The sequence below is a fragment of the Dipteris shenzhenensis genome, chromosome 4 (genome assembly GCF_047967505.1).
Source record: "Dipteris shenzhenensis isolate YYH24624 ecotype China chromosome 4, Dip_SZ_1.0, whole genome shotgun sequence".
In the NCBI taxonomy this organism is placed as follows: domain Eukaryota; kingdom Viridiplantae; phylum Streptophyta; class Polypodiopsida; order Gleicheniales; family Dipteridaceae; genus Dipteris; species Dipteris shenzhenensis.
The window spans coordinates 84,581-104,990 of record NC_141599.1 but is presented as its reverse complement, the minus strand read 5'-3'; the positions used below and the strand labels follow the sequence as shown (position 1 = coordinate 104,990).

At 40.7% G+C, this 20,410-nt stretch overlaps 1 pseudogene; it reads right to left on the bottom strand.

Moving 5' to 3' along the window:
• Positions 1-8,265, bottom strand: part of LOC147902287 (uncharacterized) — a 36,861-nt pseudogene extending 28,596 nt beyond the window's left edge.
• Positions 8,266-20,410: the final 12,145 nt, after the last annotated feature.

Sequence of the window (20,410 nt, the reverse complement as noted above, 5' to 3'; positions counted from 1 at the left end):
TCAGCACAGGAGGCCATGGAAAGGCACAAGAAGAAAGGGAAGACACCACACAAAACACCTCAAGAGATCAGAGAGCCTTCGACAGCAAGTGCAAACCCAAAGAAGCGCAAAGCAAGCTCAGAAAGTAGTGCATCCAGCCCGAGCTTAGAAAGAGGCATTACCATCACTACGCATTCACCACTGGGCCAAGAATGGGTGGAACAGCTAAGCGGTATGGTTGTTCATTCTACATACATGTATAACTCCACCACCTAGTTCAAGGTTACCTACCACACCTCAAAGTGCTACCAAGCACTACTAGACCCGGAGGTAGTACCACATCTAGATGCATGTGGATTAGGCAAAATGCAGTTCAAGCTATTGTGTCACCTCAACATGGATTATGCAGTCTACTTTGTGAAGAATTATAATAGAAATACAAAGATGACAAAAATTGTCTCCACTAACAGACAAGAGAAAACCCTCACCCTTAGCATTGATGCGGTAAGGAACGCCTATGCCTTGGATGTGGTGGCAAAGCCTTACATGGGCCTAAGGAAATTGGGCAACAAACTAGAAGGAGCAGGAGCATATGAAAGCCATAAACAATGGGGAGGTGTGAAATTTGTAGACATATCACAACACCTACAGAAGGTAGCATGAGTCTTAAGACTCCTCACAAGGGTTGAGCCATCGGATCATCATCCCGACCAACCACTTGTTGAGACTCCATAGGCCACAACAACATGTTACTAATTGGGTAGATTACTTTTACCAGAAGTTGGAAAGGTGTGTGCTCAACACAACAACATAATTCAACACCCAATGTTGTTGATGCCACTCTTGTGACATCTTGCTATGTGGAGGCTAGACAAAACAACATTTGGCTTCACGGACAGGAACATGGCCGAACTTCAAGAGTTAGTGCCGCAGTTGGAACAAAAAAAGTTAAAGACAGAGCCTGTTGCCCGTATGGCAACCAGGAGCCAAGGGAGAGAAGAAGCCACACAACATGAGGACATAATTGTAAACAGGGGAGGGGGATCTAGGTGAGAAGAGAGAGAGGATAGAGTACACAAGTAGTGGAGGCAACAACAACAACTAACATCTCATTCACACACCAACATGATAAAACCCTACACCTACTATGACTAGCATAAGGAGTCATAGGCTAAGTCCAAGGCATAAGTCCTACCACACCATACATGGATAAAAGAAATCTAGACTAGCATGATATATGAACCACGTGTCACCCGGCATCCTCCTGGATACGATGGGACTCTGAGCTTGATATCTCAACACTCCCCCTCAAGCTCACATCAATAGACATAACACCAAGTGAGTTCCTAAACCGTTGGTACTTCTTTGTACCCAAGGACTTCGTGAAGATGTCAGCCACCTACATAGTAGTGCTGACATGCTGAAGGTCAATCTCACCTGCAATGACCTTTTCCCATATGAAATGATAATGGACCTCAATATGTTTGGTCTTGGCATGAAAAACCGGATTGCTAGAGAGCTTTATACTGCTCATGTAGTCATAATAAAGGAAAACTACATAATCCACCACAATATCAAGAGAGTGTAGGAGCGTGCATAGCCAATCAATCTCACATGTTGCAAGTGTAGCTCCTCTAAACTGTGCCTCAGTGCTAGAAAGAGCAACAGTGGGTTGCTTCTTTGAGCTCCAGCTCACTGCACCACTACTAAGTGTAAAGGAAGAACCACTCATGGATCTCCTGTCATAAGGGCTCCCAGCCCAATTAGCATCTGTATAGTGGACAAATGCAAATCACTACCATAAGCATAAAACAAACCATACTGAATTGTGCTCTTCACATATCGCATAATCCGTCTGACTGAATCCAAATGGGGCTTCCGTGGAGCCTGCATGAACTGACTAACCAACCCAACTACATAACTGAGGTCTGGCCTTGTAATAGTCATGTATATCAAGCTCCCAACCATGCATCTATACATGGTAACATCATCTATCAACTCTCCCCCATCTTGTGTCAAATTCCCATTCACCTCCAAAGGCATGGTGATGGGTTTGCAACCTGTCATGCCAAATCTAGACAACATGTCCAATGCATATTGCCTTTGCATAAGCCATATTCCATCTGTGGATCTAATGACCTCAATACCAAGAAAATAGCGCAACTCTCCCAAGTCTTTCATCTCAAACCTGCTTCCAAGTTGTTGCTTGATTTCACAAATCTCAACAACACTATCACCTGTCAATATGAGATCATCCACATAAAGTACTAACACAATCATGCCATGGGCTGATTTTCTCACAAATAAAGAGGGATCAGTAGGTGAAACCTGAAATCCAATAGAAATAATATAACCACTTATCTTTTCAAACCATTGCCTTGGTGCATTCTTCAAGCCATACAATGCCTTCACCAATTTGCATACCTTCTGTGGATACTGTGGATGTACATAACCCTGTGGTTGCTCCATGTACACTTCCTCATGCAAATCACCATGTAAGAAGGAATTTTTAACATCCATCTGATGTAAAGACCAGCCCTTACTCGTTGCTAAAGCAATGACACACCTCACTGTACTCATCTTAGCAACAGGACTGAAAGTCTCTTCATAGTCAATGCCATACTCTTGTGCATATCCCTTTGCAACAAGTCATGCCTTGTACCTCCTCACACTTCCATCTGAGTTTCTTTTCACTTTATAAACCCATTTTCAGCCAATGGGTTTCTTTCTTGCAGGCAAATCAACCAACTTCCATGTTTTGTTGGCATCTAAGGCATCCATCTCTTCATCCATGGCAGACTCCCATTCTGCATTACCCATAGCATCCTCAAATTTTGTAGGCTCTGGCACCTCACATACCTTAACCATATAAGCATAATGTATGGTACTCAGCCCATCATATGTTAGCCTATCCACTGGGTATTGTACCCTTGTGGATTTCCTAACACCAGGTGTAGTAACTTTGGGAATTCCAAGCTCCTCATCCAAGCTCATGTCTGAGTCACTTGACTCTCCCCCTGCACGTGATGTACCACCCTGTTCTGCAATCTTTTCCTTGCCCTTCCTTGGGCTATTTTGCATGGGCTGATCCACTCTTATCTGCTGAATTTCTTAGCCTACCACTCCATGGTGAAGTGGAAGAGCTAGAACTAGCCTCACTAGGCCCTGAAATAGTAACAGTCTCAGCAATAGGATTCCTATCAACATTCTCTGCAGGCTTTCCATCATCAACTACTATAGGAGGCAATGCATACCAACTTGCAAGCTCATCAAAAACCACATCACGGCTGATCCTTAGCTTGCGTGTCATGGGGTTATAACATATGTACCCCTTATGCTCCAATGAGTATCCCAAAAAGATATATTTCTTAGCCTTTGCATCCAACTTAGTCTGCAACTCATTTGGAACATGCACATAACATATGCAACCAAAAACCTTTAAATGTGATAGATCTGGCTTCTTGCCACTATATCTCTCCTCTGTCAACTCTGTTTGATTTTGACTTCTTTGGGCATGAATGTTAAAAATGGGTGCATGAGTAGCATGAAGACAATGAGGCAAGAGTAGTTTGTATTGATCGTCAACTTGGTTACATATAGAGAAGTGCCCCTGAGTAGGTAGCATCAGATCCACAATTAACTCCATAAGTTTCTCCATCTACATGACCACCAAGTTCTCCATCTTCCATACCACCAAGCCCCCAAATTATCTCATCACACCTAACTCACTGACACCTCATAGATGATGTCACCTAACACACCTACCTTAAGTGCTCCCACACACTTACACTGAGTCCTACACAAGCACACACCTAGACACACCTAGACCATATGACCTTGTCCTTTAGCCTCTTTTCCTAGCACATCAATTTATGTCCAACAATGAACAGTCAAAGTTCAAAAATTGACTACAGCCTAACTAAGGTGAATCTCCAGTTAGCTACTACCATTTGTTCACCTATTTGATGATTCAGATTGATTATAATCTCATGCATTGATGATTGCATTTAGTCATCATTATTCAAAGTTTGACTTGTGATAGTCAAGGTTTGACCAAGTCATTCAACATTTTTTGAGGTTATCTTTACCCAAAATCCTTGATCTCTTTAAGGATTTGTATATTTGAAAGGCTGATTATTGACAGGCCTTATATTGATTATCATGGCATTATACTTTGGAAGATGGCAAGTTGATGTTGCTGACTAGTCTCAAGCATTGACTAGTTAACTAGTGAAAATTGATCCCTTCAAAGGATACTCAATCATAGTGAAAAGAGACCCAAAAGTTTGAAGTCTTTTGACCAAATCAGATTTCATATTATTGGTGGTTACTTGGTAAAGTTCAACTTCCTTGAGGTTATCATTTGGCATTCCTTCCAATGAAATCATCAGAATAATCTTTTTGTAAGAGTATAGACACTACTTTCAATAGAAAGTAAGACCTACTCATGGACACTCTTAAAGTCAAATATTTGACAATGAAGTCGGACAATCCTAGAAGACAGTCCTTATAAGAATTTTGAGATGATACATGGAGAAATTCACGGGCCAATGAACTTCTCAGCATTCAATGATCTCATCTATCTCATAGTCACTAATGAATGCTCAAGCAATAAATGGATCTACATGATCAAAGAAAGGATAAATGCATTTGAAGGCTTCCAACTCTTCCTCACACATGTAGAGGAAATCTATGGGTTCAAGGTGGCTACATTAAAAACCCATATGGAATATGAATGGAGTACAATCAAGTTCAAAGATCTCTTGGAAAAGCAAGGGATAAAACACCAATATGCAGCATCAGGGCAAGAACAAGAGGACCTAAAGATGCACAAGTTAATTTGTGGAAAAGAAATGTGTTCTTTTCAAGACACTACCAAAGGACCAGAATTGAAGAAGACCAAGAAGACCATAGTCAATGAGGAGACTTTCAGCAAGGGGGGAGCTAGCCCTGGCCCAACTAGCCCTGCCATCTAGATTAGAAATGTGTGATTGAGTCAATAAGGTGCTCTGCCATGCCCACTCCATCCAAAAATGATATGTTTTCTTTTAAGTTTATTGAGTCAGTCCAATGTGTATAGACTAGATGATATGTCCTAGAGGTCTACTTCCAACGACACAATAGGAGAATCCATTGAGACCCACTTATTGTAAACTGAGGGAGCCAAATTTGGGGTGAGGACATATTGGAGCTAGAAATTGCCAAATGCCTACTACCAATGCAACCGAAGTGAGTACTTGATTGGGAGCATGAGTCACTATGCAAACCATGCCGTATCCAATAGTCTACTATCAGAGGAAGTGAGTACTTGATTGGGAGGATGAGTTAATGTACAAACCATGCCATGTCCAATGGTCTACTGTCAGGGTTGAAGGTCATCAATTGAAGGGGGGTGTTGGACATAAATTGATGTCCTAGGAAAAGAGCCTAAAGGACAAGGTCATATGGTCTAGGTTGTCTAGATGTGTGCTTGTGTAGGACTCTGTGTAAGTGTCTGGAAGCACTTAAGGTAGGTGTGTCAGGTGACATCATCAGTGAGGTGTCAGTGAGTTTGGTGTGATGAGATAAGTCAGGGGCTTGGTGGTCTACTATCAGAGGAAGTGAGTACTTGATTGGGAGGATGAGTTAATGTACAAACCATGCCATGTCCAATGGTCTACTGTCAGGGTTGAAGGTCATCAATTGAAGGGGGGTGTTGGACATAAATTGATGTCCTAGGAAAAGAGCCTAAAGGACAAGGTCATATGGTCTAGGTGTGTCTAGATGTGTGCTTGTGTAGGACTCTGTGTAAGTGTCTGGAAGCACTTAAGGTAGGTGTGTCAGGTGACATCATCAGTGAGGTGTCAGTGAGTTTGGTGTGATGAGATAAGTCAGGGGCTTGGTGGTCTAGTAGATGGAGGACTTGGAGGTGTTACAGATGGAGATAATCAAGGAGGTGATTATGCTACCTACTCAAGGGCAATTCTCTATATGTATCTGTCTCTATGAATGAAAATGAATCATTACTTGCCCACACCTTGTGTACTGATCTTCTTGCTTCAATGCTACTCTTGCATTCCATTTCCAACAAACCACACTTGGGAATTGATGCCTTTGCCTCATGATAAGAAGGTGATTGGCTACAAGTGGGTATATAAGGTGAAGCACAATGCCGATGGAACAGTGAGCAAGTATAAGGCAAGGTTAGTTGCCAAAGGATATGCACAGACATATGGCATTGATTATGAGGAAACCTTCAGACCAATTGCAAGGATGGCAACTGTGAGAGCAGTAATTACTATGGCTACTACAAAAGGATGGTCTTTGCATCAAATGGATGTAAAGAATGCCTTCTTGCATGGTGATTTGCAAGAAGAGGTCTATATGATGCAGCCAGAAGGTTATCAAGATGATGCACAACCCCATTTGGCTTGTAGGTTGCGCAAAGCCTTATATGGCTTAAAACAGGCACCCAGGGCATGGTCGTACAAGATAGGCCAGTATCTTGTTACCATTTGATTTTAGATTTCCAATGTAGATTTTTCACTTTATGTGAAAAGAACAGATAGAGGGATTGTGCTTGTAGTCATCTATGTGGATGACTTGATTGTTATGGGTGATAGTGATGCAAACATTGATGATGTGAAGCTGCTTTTGAAGCAGAAATTTGAAATGAAGGATTTGGGAGAGTTGCATTACTTTCTAGACATTGAATTTATTAGGTCCCTTGGAGGGATATGGTCGTTGCAGAGGCAGTATGGTTTGGATATGCTGTCTAGGTATGGGATGACAAGTTGTAAGCCCATCTCTGTTCCATTGGAACAAAATGTGAAGCTCAGTGTAGAAAAAGAAGAGCTTCTTGAAGATGTCACTGTGTATAGATGCATAGTTGGGAGTCTGATATACATGACTATCACCAGGCCAAATTTGAGCTATGTTGTTAGACTAGTGAGTCAGTTTATGCAGGCACCAAGAAAGCCACATTTGGATGCAGCTAGGCGCATAGTGAGATATGTGCAGTCCACTTTACAGTATGGACTTTTTTATGAGGCTGGGTGTCTGATACAGGTACATGGGTACACAGATGTTGATTTGGCTAGTAGTATCTCCGATAAGAGATCTACTAGTGGATTTATGTTTTCCCTTAGGAGTGCTGCCATCAGTTGGAGCAGTAAGAAGCAGCTGATAGTTGCCTTATCGAACGCAGAGGTTGAGTACAGGGGTGCAGCTATGGCTGTATGTGAGGTAGCTTGGTTATAAAAGCTACTTGCTGATTTGGGCTAGTCAGTACATGATGCAATTGTCATTTATTATGAAAACATTAGCGGTATTATGCTTGCTAATAACTCAGTTTATCATGCGAGAACAAAGCACATTGAGGTGCATTACCACTTTGTGAGAGAGAAGGTTTTAGCTAGAGAGGTTGATCTGATTACATGTTTCACATGAATTTGCTCTATCTTTGTTAGTATCCATGGTGCCTTTGGTAAATTGGGCTTTTGGGATGTTCCTTGGTGTTTAGGCCAACAGGCATGTTTGGTTCCCATTTCTTTCAAATCCAAACGTGCATTCACTAAATTTTTATCTCCAATCATATGCTTCCATAGACTCTTTCCCACATTTTTAAAAATATGCATGGGGTCTAATATGTACGTGACTTTTAGATGCCTCCAATATGGAAGAGTGTAAAATATGGAGAGTCAATGTAAGCTAGATGGGGGTATTGGCATGTTGGGATCATGAGAAAGTCACTCCCAATCACCAGTGCACATGACTAGAGGAGTAGGAGTCAATTCTATGATACTAAATTAGGGGTCTACTTGAAATGGATGGTACATGGGTAAAAATCTCCTATGTTTCTCATAAACCACCTTTGCAAGATGTTTGGAATGATGGCTACACAAACTATCACCACAAGATGGACATGCATGGTGTCCTGACACTTGAAGATCTATCAAACACAAGAACTTTGACATGTTCAAAGTGACATGAGAATGCATGAATGTAGAATGTAGGTATAGGGGGAGAAAAATGGATACATGAGCAATCATGAAACTTGGGATAATTATGCATGGTCCACATCATGATGCCTTTCACTTGAAAATGGCATTCACCCACAGGACTAGAAATGTCATAAACTTGCAAGCCATTCCATAGGGTCTATAACTCATCTATCAAAGGGCCCAGATACACGTCCATGGTCTTTACCTTATGAATTCTTGGCACAATGAGTGCCAACATGAGATGCCCTTTCTTTATGGTTAACCATGGAGGAATGTTATAGATGGTGACTACCACTGGCCACATTGACCATGATGTGGACTAATGGCCAAATGGATTAATGCCGTCCATAGCCAACCCAAGACATAAATGTTGAGGCTCAAGCCCAAACCCTGGCCACTTCTTCTCTATGTGTCTCCAAGCCTTTCCATCTACTAGAATGCATAATGTTCCATCCGTGGAGTGGTTACATGAATGCTAATCCATAAGTCTAGCCAATGAAATTCAATGTGCAAAATGGGTGCAGAGAGAGGAAGTAGAGAGAGAGTACACATTTATTAGAAACCCTATTTTTGAATTTCTGGAGGAGGGTGTAACTATACAGTGGCAAGGCACTGATTGGGTGATGAAATGGCATATGACTGGATGGTGGGCTATGACTAGATTGCCACATGTCAAAAGGAGCTTCAATCTAGGCAATGTGTCACTCCCAAATCAGAAGAAAGCTTGTAGAGGCACTAGATGTCAGTTCCACAGCTACCAGAATGTATGCAAGGTGCTGCATGTCAAAAGGAGAGCTTGCATACTATTTCAAGCTAGAGGGGGTGAGTTAAAACAGGAGAAAGTAGTCACACGCTTGAAGAAAGAGAGTAAGAGGGAGCATAATACCTATGCTAGATCAGTTGTAGAGGAGCCAAAAGTGCAGTCTTCGAGCCTGGGAAGCTAGACTTGCATCAAGTAGTAGTAGACAACTTGAACTTGCCAGGAAGTTGCTGGTTTTTGCTGCCTGTAGATGTCAAGTGAGGTGAGAAATGCTATTTTACTGAAATCAGGTGTCAGGATTAAGCAAAAAGTAGAAGGGACTCAGGGGAAACTACTGAAATTGGTGCTTGGGTAGATGAAACTATAGGGTGACCAGCTCTTATGCAGGAAGAGAGCTTGCGACTACAGCCTACAAGTGAATTCTACAGGGCGACCTGATTTATGCAGCTTCCGGGTAGGAGAATTTGTCAAAAACAGGTGTAAAAGAGTGGGTCGATTTCAAATAAGCTGTATATTCACTTCTTGCATAGTGTACTTGCTGGTTTTAATTGTTTGGAGAAGGGAAAATACAAAAACAGCAGCGTAGGTAGAATTTTGTTAGGAAAAAGTGTGTAAAAGTGGTGTTCCGATAAACTAGAAAACATAGAAGTGTGTTTGCCTCAGGCAGGGAGCTGGAAAATGTGACTTTAGATCTGTTTTAGATGCATGAATGAAGAGCACATAAATAATAGGTATTCTATAGACTTTTTTGCAGAGTGGGAGCCATAGAGAGAACAGGAGAGCTGGTTGAATAGGAAATACAGCAAGCTGCCAGTGAAAGATTGAAGATCCCAGAGATTGGAATTTCTTATCAAGAACTATTGTACATTGTCAAAAAAGCACATGTATCTCGTTATTGGAGTGGACAGTGGTATAAGAGAAATAGAATTTAACTGGACTTTCCATTATGAAATAGTTTTAAATATCAGAGATGGTGACATTTGGCATGTCATTTTGTATATATATGATGAGGAGTGGGGTGATATAGAGATGCCCAGTGAAGATGATTTTCCAAATGATGTAATATGGTTTTTCTTGTGCACTAATGAAGAGTTTGATGAGTGGATCTAAACAGGAAAAAAATTATAAATAAAGTGTTGTTTTCATGTATATACTTTTGGAATTTGGTCAATCTATTCAGAGTTTACATTTTGGTGATAATGCACATGTTAAAATAATCTATTCTGAAGTGCATGGATGTATATGGTCTGTAGTGGCTTATATGAGAGATGAAGAATGGATGAATGGACAATTTCCGCCAACAAACTTGAATTTAGCGGATGTGTTCTATTTTGAACTAGTGAATGATAGCAACTTCCAAGGTTAGAGGAAGTCTAGTGCCTCCTTTTGTGTAAATTAGATAATAGAACGTGCTATAGGAGTTCAAAGACACAATTAGCTCTATCACTTTTTTGCAATCATCGTTTCCTACATCTGCATCTTTTGTAACATTTGCTAGACCATACCAACAACTCATTTCATCAAAAACTACATCTCTGCTCACTTGCATCCTACGAGTGGAAGGGATATAATAGTGGCATGCTTTCTGCTGCAGAGAATATCCAATGAAGATGCATTTTTTTGCCTTTAGATCCAGCTTAGTTCTCCTCTCATTAGGGATATGAACATAAGCAATGCAACCAAATACTTTAAGATGTGAAATATCTAGTTTTCTACTTGTATACTTTTCCTCAAGCATCATTCCATGGACAGATGTAGTGGGGGTTATATTCATGATATACACAGCAGTTGATGTTGAGATATCAAGCTCTACCCTTGATGTATATCCTGGGTGACTATCATTTATGTCACTGTCTTGTGTTAGGTATACTTGTGGCGTAGTTAGATAGCCACGTATGTTTGGATTGGGTTCACATATAAACCGTGTATTCTAGGGTTACACATATAGTGTATACCCATCTTTCATTGTGTTGTTGTTGTGTGCAAAAGTGAAGATAAGCTTCAGCCTCCAACCTTGTGTCCTCTCTCTTTTGTGTATTATGAAGAAAGCTACAGTTGAGTCTCCTACCTCTCTCCCTCATTCTGTACATGCTATTAAAGCTTGGTTCATGGTGAGGAGCTCATGCAACAAGCAGAGGAAAGAGGAGATCGTGAAACCCTGGTAAGAGGATTAGCATCTCCTTTCTCATGAGCTTTTGGGAGCATATTAGTATAGGTACATAGTCATGAGTACAAAGTGCAAAACCTCATATTGAGATGCCCTTTGTTGTGGAGCACGAGAGCATTACCTAGAAAAATTAAACTCCAAAGGAGTTTGGTGCTACGAAAATTTCCATTCCGAGACTGTTTCGGCCTCCGTTTTAGCATCGCGAAGTTTCAGCAGGCACTCGAAGAAAGTGGTCATTTTTGACTGTGTATGTGCATTTTTTGCCGTTGAGCGAAGTTGCAATGGAAAGGTTGCTTTTGTGCCCCATTGCAAAGAAACTAAGAAATGCAAGTAAATTTTGTGTTACTGTGTTTATGCATTTTCGTTACTTGGTGTGACTCGTGGTTGCTTGCCACCGCCCTTGTGAGGCAGAATTTTTGATATTGTAGATTTGTTGATGTTTGTCCTTGTGAGGCAGAACTCTATTCATTTCTCTTGCAGTCACAGTTTTGACTTTGCAACATGTCTGCAAATCTATCAACTATTGTTAGTGAGAAACTTGAGAAGGACAACTTCCAATCATTGAAGTTTAGGATGACAAAATTCCTTATAAGAAAGTTAGTATGGCCATTTATCAATGGTGATGAGTAGGAGCCAGTTTTGGGTGCTGCTCCTACTACTACAGATTTGAAGACCTTTAAAGAGTGGCATGAAAAGGCTAAGAAGGTAATGTATTGGTTGAAAGTCAGCATTTCAGACTCAATGATTGTGCATATACATGATGCAGAAATGCCGAAGGAGGCATGGGATACATTGGTGAAGTTGTACAACACTAATACCACTACACGGAAGATGCAACTCGAGCATCAGTTGCATAATGTGGAGAGGAATAAGCTAAGCATAAACGAGTATGCCATGAAGGTTAAAGGCCTAGCAGATTCTCTTAGCTCAATTGGAGCACCTGTTGATGATGAAGACTTAGTGTCTGTGACCTTGAATGGTCTTGGGAGAGAATATGCACAATTTTGGACATCCATTGGAGTCCGTGAGACCTTCCCTGATTTTCAGGAACTTGTTGCTCTCTTGTTAAGTGAAGAATAAAGCTATGGTGGTTCAGCCACAGGAAGTTCTCAAGAGTCTGCATTCTACTCAAATCAAAATAAAGGCAGAGGTAGAGGAAGAGGTTGTTTTGGTGGCCGTTCAACAAATCAAAACCAATAACAATAACAGGAAAACCAGTCCTATGGAGGAGGATGTGGTAACTCTAGAGGTAGGGGGAGCCAAAGAGAACGAGGTTCATGGCAAAGGAATCAACAAGTAGATAGCAACACAAAGTGCTATTATTGTGGGAAGCTTGGACACAAAGAGAAGACCTATTATAAAAAGCAAAATGATATCAAAAATGGAAAGTTGCAGTAAAGCAACTATGCATCATCCAGTGAGCATGGTGATGACAAAAATGAGTGCCTCTTTGTGATGCAGCACATGGTTGACTCTATGACAAATAATGCTTTGGATTGTAAAAATGTTTACTTTGTTGATTCAAGTGCTTCTAACCACATGACCAATCATGGTGAGTGGTTCAATGATGTCAGAAACCTGGAAAAGCCAGATTATGTTGAAATAGGTGATGATACTGCTCATCCAGTTGCACAGGTTGGTAAGGTGCCATTGGCTATGCAAAATGGAAGGACAAAGTATCTATCAATTGTACTTCATGTTCCAAAAATCACCAAGAACTTGGTCTCAATTGGCCAAATGGTAGAGCAGGGCTTGCAGGTCAGATTTAACCTTGATGGGTGTTTTGTTGAGAATTTGAAAAATCAGTGCGGCTTTGTTGCAAAAGGCAAAAGAAATGGCAGAATGTTTACCTTGGATGTTGATATCCCAGAGGTGAAGGCTACTATGTTTGTGCATGGAAGAGGTGTCATTGCAGATATTGAAATATGGCACAAGCGCATTGGGCACGTGAACATACAAAGGCTGAAAACTATGCAAACACAGAGTATTGTTGCAAGAGTTTGCCAAAATTTAGAGTGGATGGAATGCAAAAGGTATGTGAAGCATGCCAAATGGGCAAGCAGGCTAGACATGCATTTCTACGCAATGCTGAAGTAAGCAACAGGGCTTTGGAAGTGATCCACTCTGATGTGTGGGCAACCAAAGCTGCTTCTCTTGGTGGATGCCATTATTATGTGAGCTTCATTGATGATCACACAAGGAAAGTGTGGGTCTATTTTATGAAGCATAAAAGTGAAATGTTCAGCCACTTCAAAGCCTTTAGGGCTATGGTTGATAAAGAAAAGGGCATGCAGATAAAAGTGCTAAGATTTGATGGAGGGGGAGAGTATTTTTCAGAAGAATTTAGTGACTATTTGAAAGAGCAGGGAATTTAGAGAAAATACTTATGCAGATCTACCCCTCAACATAATGGGATTATAGAAAGAAAGAACAGGCATATTGCAGAAGTTGCAAGGGCTATGTTGAATAAAAAGAAGATGCTTGATTATTTTTGGACTGAGGTAGTAACAACTGCTGTGTATATCATGAACAGAACCCCCACTGCAGTTGTCCATGGAATGATGCCTGAGAAAAAGTATACAGGCAGAAAACTAGATATTTCACATCTTAAAGTATTTGGTTGCATTGCTTATGTTCATATCCCTGATGAGAGGAGAACCAAGCTAGATCCAAAGGCAGAAAAATGCATCTTTATTAGATATTCTCTACAGCAGAAAGGATATTGCTGTTATAACCCTTCCACTCATGGGATGCAAGTGAGAAAAGATATAGTTTTTGATGAAATGATTTGCTGGTATGGTCCAGCAAATGTTACAGAAGATGCAAATGCAGGAAACGTTAATACTACTGTGAATGTAGAGCAGCAATCACAAAGTTGAGTGGACTTGCTGAGTCCTTAGCTAATGGATCCAATGCATGGACAAGGTGATTGCGATCTAGTGGTTCTATGGATGGCAGTCCAGATAGTGGTGCATAGATATCACACGTAAAGGGAAGGAGAAGGTGCACCCTCCACTTGTCTTTGATGTATCATGTGGACACTCTTATATTGATGGTTAAGTGGATCAAAAATGAGCCTTAATGAGGAAATTAGGATTCCTTCAGTGGTTACTCCAGGTGTAAGAAAAAGCAGGAATGTAATTAAGACTTTTAGAGGTGATGCAGGTGCACGTAGGTCCACACATGTTAAGTATCCTATTGATAGGCTGAGATATGATGGTTTTTCAGCCCATCATTATGCATATATGGTCGAAATGCTAGAAGAACCAGAGCCAACTTGCTTCAAGGAAGCAGTTGGAAAGAAAAATTGGGAGGCAGCCATGGATGAGGAGATAGTAGCCTTGGATGCAAACAACACTTGGGAATTGATACCTTTGCCTCATGATAAGAAGGCGATTGGCTGCAAGTGGATATATAAGGTGAAGCACAATGCTGATGGGTCTGTGAGCAGGTATAAGGCAAGGTTAGTTGCCAAAGGATATGCATAGACATATGGCATTGATTATGAGGAAACCTTCAATCCAGTTGCAAGGATGGCAACTATGAGAGTAGTAATTGCTATCGCTGCTGTAAAAGGATGGTCTTTGCATCAAATGGATTTAAAGAATGCCTTCTTACATGGTGATTTGCAAGAAGAGGTCTATATGATGTAGCTAGAAGTTTATCAAGATGATGCACAGCCCCATTTTGTTTGCAAATTGCACAAAGCCTTGTATGGCTTAAAATAGGCACCTAGGGTATGGTATGACAAGATAGGCCAGTATCTTGTTATCATTAAATTTCAGATTTCTAATGCAGATTTTTCACTTTATGTGAAAAAAATAGATAGAGGGATGTTGAGAGTGATGCTTAGATATCTCATGGATATCTAGATATGATTATCATTGTTGTGATTAGTTAGGCCATCCATAGTTCATACCATGGTTAGTTCTTATCTCATTAGTTAGGGTTTATGTAGAGCTTGAGTTCATTTTGGTTATAACATGAGGGTGTGAAGTTAGATCATGGTTCATACCATGGTTAGTTCTTATCTCATTAGTTAGGGTTTATGTAGAGCTTGAGTTCATTTTGGTTATAACATGAGGGTGTGAAGTTACGTTCATGTACTTGATCTTCTTCTTCTTCTTGATGGAATAGACTGTGTGTTGGAGGTTGCTTGCTCTCCTAGTATTCTTGATCATTCCTGGTTCGCTTCCATTCTTTTGACATGGTATCAAAGCGAGGTACAATGCTTATGGATGAGTTGCTATGGTAGAGTGGGCAGAACCCTGGTCGTTTTTTAGAATAAGAAAGACGTGCTAAGCCTCTATTGAAGAATTCCTGGCCTGCCCTCTCTTCTACAAGCAATTTTGGTCATGACGTCGAAATTATGCAATTGAATACTCTACTCTACCTAATTTCACTGCTCTGAGCAATTTTAGGTCCTCGAGACCTAGTTTGCTGTTTTTTGCCTGAATTCGATTGTTTATAGCCCCAAATCGCCGTTTTAAAAGTTCCTGTGAAGAAATTTGCTATATTGAAGCTATGCAAGTTGCATTTGTTCAAGTCTGTTGAAGACTCTTTGTTAAAGTTTGGAGGTTGAGAGAAGAAGACATCTTGAAGACTCTCAAAAGATTGGTTCACACTCATAGTTGGAAAACAAATATAGGTGCTTTGTTTATCTACACTACACTTGTTTTTCTTATTCTTTTTATGGCAAGGAGTGGCATATCCCACCGCTATAGGGGTGGTAGACTTGTGCTTGGGAATAGGTTTTCTTGTAGGTACATACACGTACAAAGACAGTGATTGAGAGTGGTTGATGCAAAGTTAGCAGATGCATTCTAAGGCTTGATATGGTCTGTGATTTATGCATGATATTGCAGTGATTATGAGATACATGTTTTTGGTTCAGATGCATTTGATGTTGCCCTGATACAGTGGTTGGTTTGAGGATTTTCATGCCCACAAAGTTATTGCATTTTGATGCATGTACAGCTTCATATTGGTTGTTGTTTGCTCATGCTTGAGATGCCAGTGATAATGTTGGATATTGTTGGTAGATATATTTGATTGTAGTGGCTTTACATAGCCCTGATTATTGTTGCATACTCCTGTGATTGGAGGCTAATTTTGCCAGCATGGCAAACTCTAGTAGCTCAGATAATGTCACTCAGATTGTTGGTGAAAAGCTGGATAATAATAACTATGCTATATGGAAGTTCCACATGGAGAATTTTTTATTGGAAAGGGCTATTGGGATCTTGTTATAGGTGATGAGCCAGAGCCAAGAATGCCTGAAAGAAATACTACTACAGATCAGCAAAAAGCTCATAAGACATGGCCTGAGAGGGCATGGAAGGTGCTCTATTGGCTATCTATATGTATTTCAGATGCTATGGTTATGCAGATAATGAATTGCAAGTCCCCCAAGGATGCATGGGCTGTTTTGACTCGCTATTATGGTACTACCACTAGTGCCCGAAAGATTCAGTTGAAGCAGAAGTTCAACAATATGTCAAGAAGGGGGAGGTCCATTTAGGAATATGTGACCGAGATTAAAACTATAGCAGATCAACTTACATCCATCGAAGCTGTAGTTTCAGATGATGATTTGGTTGCAGTGACATTGAATGGCTTAGGGCATGAGTATAAGGCTTTTGATACATCCATATCTATGAGGCAAGACATGCCGGATTTTAATGAGCTTGTTGCATTGCTAATTGATGAGGAAGTCAAACTTGGCTTAAATTCTAGCTCTAGTAGCTCACAAAGTAGAGATGCTATGTTCTACTCTAATTAGAGAGGCATTGGTGGACGTGATAGAGGCTCATTTCATGGTAGAGGCGATGCCAGAGAGGTCTCTCAATCTCCCACTTAGTCACCTCAGAGAGGAGGTAATACCTTTAGAGATAGGGATAGAGGTACTTCTCATGGTAGAGGTGCTTGGCAACAACCACAACAGACTATGCATAATTCTAACAACAATAAGACATGTCATTATTGTGGCAAGGTTGGCCACATTGCCAAAGATTGTTACAAGAAGTAGGCTAATCAAAGATCGAAGGCAAATCAACAGGGACATTATGCTTCTTCTAATCATGCACATGGTTCAACTCTAGATCAGTTGTTTACTATGATACATATGCAGGGTGATAAGGCCATTGATGTTGGTCTTGAGGATGTGTAGTATATTGACTCAGGAGCATCTAACCACATGACACCACATAGTGAGTGGTTTGAGGAGATGAATCCTGGAACACATGGTTATGTATGTACTAGGGATGACACCCAACATGATATCACACATACAGGAGTAGTGCCCTTAGTCATGCATGATGGGCAAACAAAGAAGTTGAAAGAGGTGTTGCATGTATCTTCCATTACAAAGAATTTGCTATCAGTTGGACAAATGGATGAGCAGAATCTCCAAGTAAGGTTTAATAAGCATGGATGCTTCATTGAGAGTTTGGTAATGGCTGCAAATTGATTGCCAAGGGTAAGAGACATGGTCGAATGTTTACCCTTGATGCCGGTATTCCTGAACTTAAGACTGCAATGTTTACCCATGGGTTGGGTGTTGTTCAAGATATTGAAATGTGGCATAAACGGATCAGCCACATAAACATACAAAAGCTGAAAATGATGCAACATAAGAATCTTGTTTCCGGATTGCCTAAGTTCAGATACATAGCTTTAGAGAATGTATGCTCGGCTTGTCAGTTTGGCAAGCAAACACGATTACCATTTGCTAGGCATGCGCGGGAGAGTTCTAGACCACTACAGTTGATACATTCTAATGTATGGGGTCTAGCACAGACTACATCTATGGGTGGCTCATCTTATTATGTTACTTTTATTGATGATTTCAGCTGGTATACATGGCTGTATTTTTTGAAGCACAAGGATAAAGTCTTGCCTGTTTTCAAGAATTTCAAGAGGCTTGTTGACTCAAAGAGTTTGTAGCATACATTACATGTCTAAGATTAGATAATGGGGGTGAATATGTCTCTAATGCATTTGATGATTTTCTTACTTATCATGGGATACGGAGAGAATTGACATGCCCTCATATTCCATAGTAGAATGGAGTAGCAGAAAGGAAAAATAGAGTACTTGTTGAGGCTGCAAGAGCAATATTGAATGAAAAGCTTTTACCTGATGCTTATTGGGCTAAGGCAGTGAGTAATGCTGTCTATGTGGTGAATAGAACTCCCACTACTGGCATTCATATGATCACTCCCTATGAGAAGTTATATAAGCAGAGGCATGATCTTAGTCATTTGAAAGTGTTTGGTAGTATTGCTTATGTGCATACACCTAATGAGAAGAGAAGGAAATTGGATCCCAAGGCTGAAAAATGTGTCTTTATTAGTTATGCACAAGATAGAAAAGGCTATAAATGCTATAATCCCTCAACCAAAAAGGCTTGGGTTAGCAGGGATGTCGTATTTGATGAGTTGTTATCATGGTATCCCAAACCACAAGTCATTGTTTCTAATGTTGGGTCTACAGATCATTCATATGACACAAATATTCCGCAAAGTACTTCTATGGCAGGGCCTACATCTAGTGGTGCATCCAGTGTTAGTCCTTGGTTAGGCAGGTTGAGATCTTCCACTGACACCTCTATGTCAGAGAGGGGGAGAGATAAAGGAAAGAAAAAAGTGAATGAGATTGTTTCTGTGCCTGAGTTTGAGGTTGATATGCCTCCTAGACCATCTAATTCTAGTTATGATTCTTCTAGCAATGACAGTTTGGATAGTGAATTGGGTATTCCATCCATTTCTACACCTGGTGTGAAGAGTGTGAAAAGCAGCAGGTATGTGCCTCCTCATGAGAGATGAGAGTCTGAGAAGCCTGTGAGAAGGTCTCAAAGGGTTAGATACCCTGTGGAGAGGTCAACATATAATGGATTTAGTGCAAAACACTTTGCATATATGGCAAAAGTTGTGGGACATACAGAGCCATCTAGATTTGATGATGCTGTGCAAGATGAGCAATGGAAGATAGCCATGGATGAAGAAATGGATGCACTTGCTTTAAATCAGACTTGGGATTTGGTTGAACTTCCTATAGGAAAGACACCCATTGGATGTAAATGGGTTTATAAAGTGAAATACAAGTCTGATGGTTCGGTAGAACGATAGAAAGTAAGGCTGGTTGCAAAGGGTTATGCACAAAAAATATGGCTTAGATTCTGAGGAAACCTTTAGTCCTGTTGCAAAGATGGCTACTGTGAGGAGTGTGATTGCTTTGGCAGCTATAAAAGGCTGGAAATTACAACAAATGGATGTTAAGAATGCCTTTCTCAATGGTGATTTGCAGGAAGAGGTATATATATCACAGCCACATGGTTATGTCCATCCAAACTTTCCGCAACATGTTTGCAGATTGAAGAAAGCCTTGTATGGGCTGAAACAAGCTCCACGAGCTTGGAATGAGAGGATCAGTCAATACTTACAAAGTGTTGGTTTTGTGGTTGGTAAGTCTGATCATTCACTATTTGTGAAGAAGATTGATACTGATTATGTGGTGATTGTTATCTATGTGGATGATTTGGTCCTGACAAGCAGTGATGAGCATGGTATTGCTGATATAAAAGCTAAGTTGAATGAGTTTGACATGAAAGATCTTGGAGACCTTAACTTCTTTCTTGGGATTGAAGTGATGACTACACCTATAGGTATATGGATTATGCAAAGGCAGTATGCATTGAATATGCTTGAGAAGTTTGGCATGAAGGCATGTAAGCCTATGGATACACCTCTAGATCAGAATCTGAAACTCATGGCTGATTCTAGATCCGAAGTAGAGGATGGCAAAGGGGGAGGGAGTGGACGAGGAGAATGTGGTGGGGTGGTGGTATGTTGTTTTGAGGAGTCCATAGTAGAGGAGGATGCAGAGGTGGAATAGTTGGCTATCGAGTATAAGGATGTGGCAGATTGATGATGTTGGGGAGAGGAAGGAGGCTGGGGAGCTAATGGTCTACCAGTGAATCTAATTCTAGCCATAATAAGAAGTATGGGGCACAAGTCCCTTTAAAAGACCATTTAACCCCTCTTTTAAGGACCCCATGCACAAAACCTAATTCGGATGGACGTTTTGGCCCCTTCCCGCCCCCTCATCCCGCTGCCAGCCCTTCCCATGACTATGCTTGTGACCCCGCCCCCCTGTCGCGAGTGCAAACACAAATTTTTTTTTTGCACATTCTTGTTTGAACTATTTAGAACATGAACCATTGCATCACAGAGCCATGTACAAACACTTAATTCAATGCAAGAGCACGTAAGAAAATCCATTTATTCATGAGAGCACCAAATACAATTCATCCTCAAGAACATTGAGGGATCCATTTCGAGCCTTGCCTAGACCTACTTTGCAACCACCATGAAACTCCAACAATCCCAGTAGATGCCTTCCAAGCACATTGTCTTTTGTTCTTGGACACCTCCTGAACTGCTTGAACAAGTTCTGATTCCCTTGCTTTTCTAATATTCAAAGTCCTTCCTATTATAGCTCTGTAGAACCAATCAAACATCT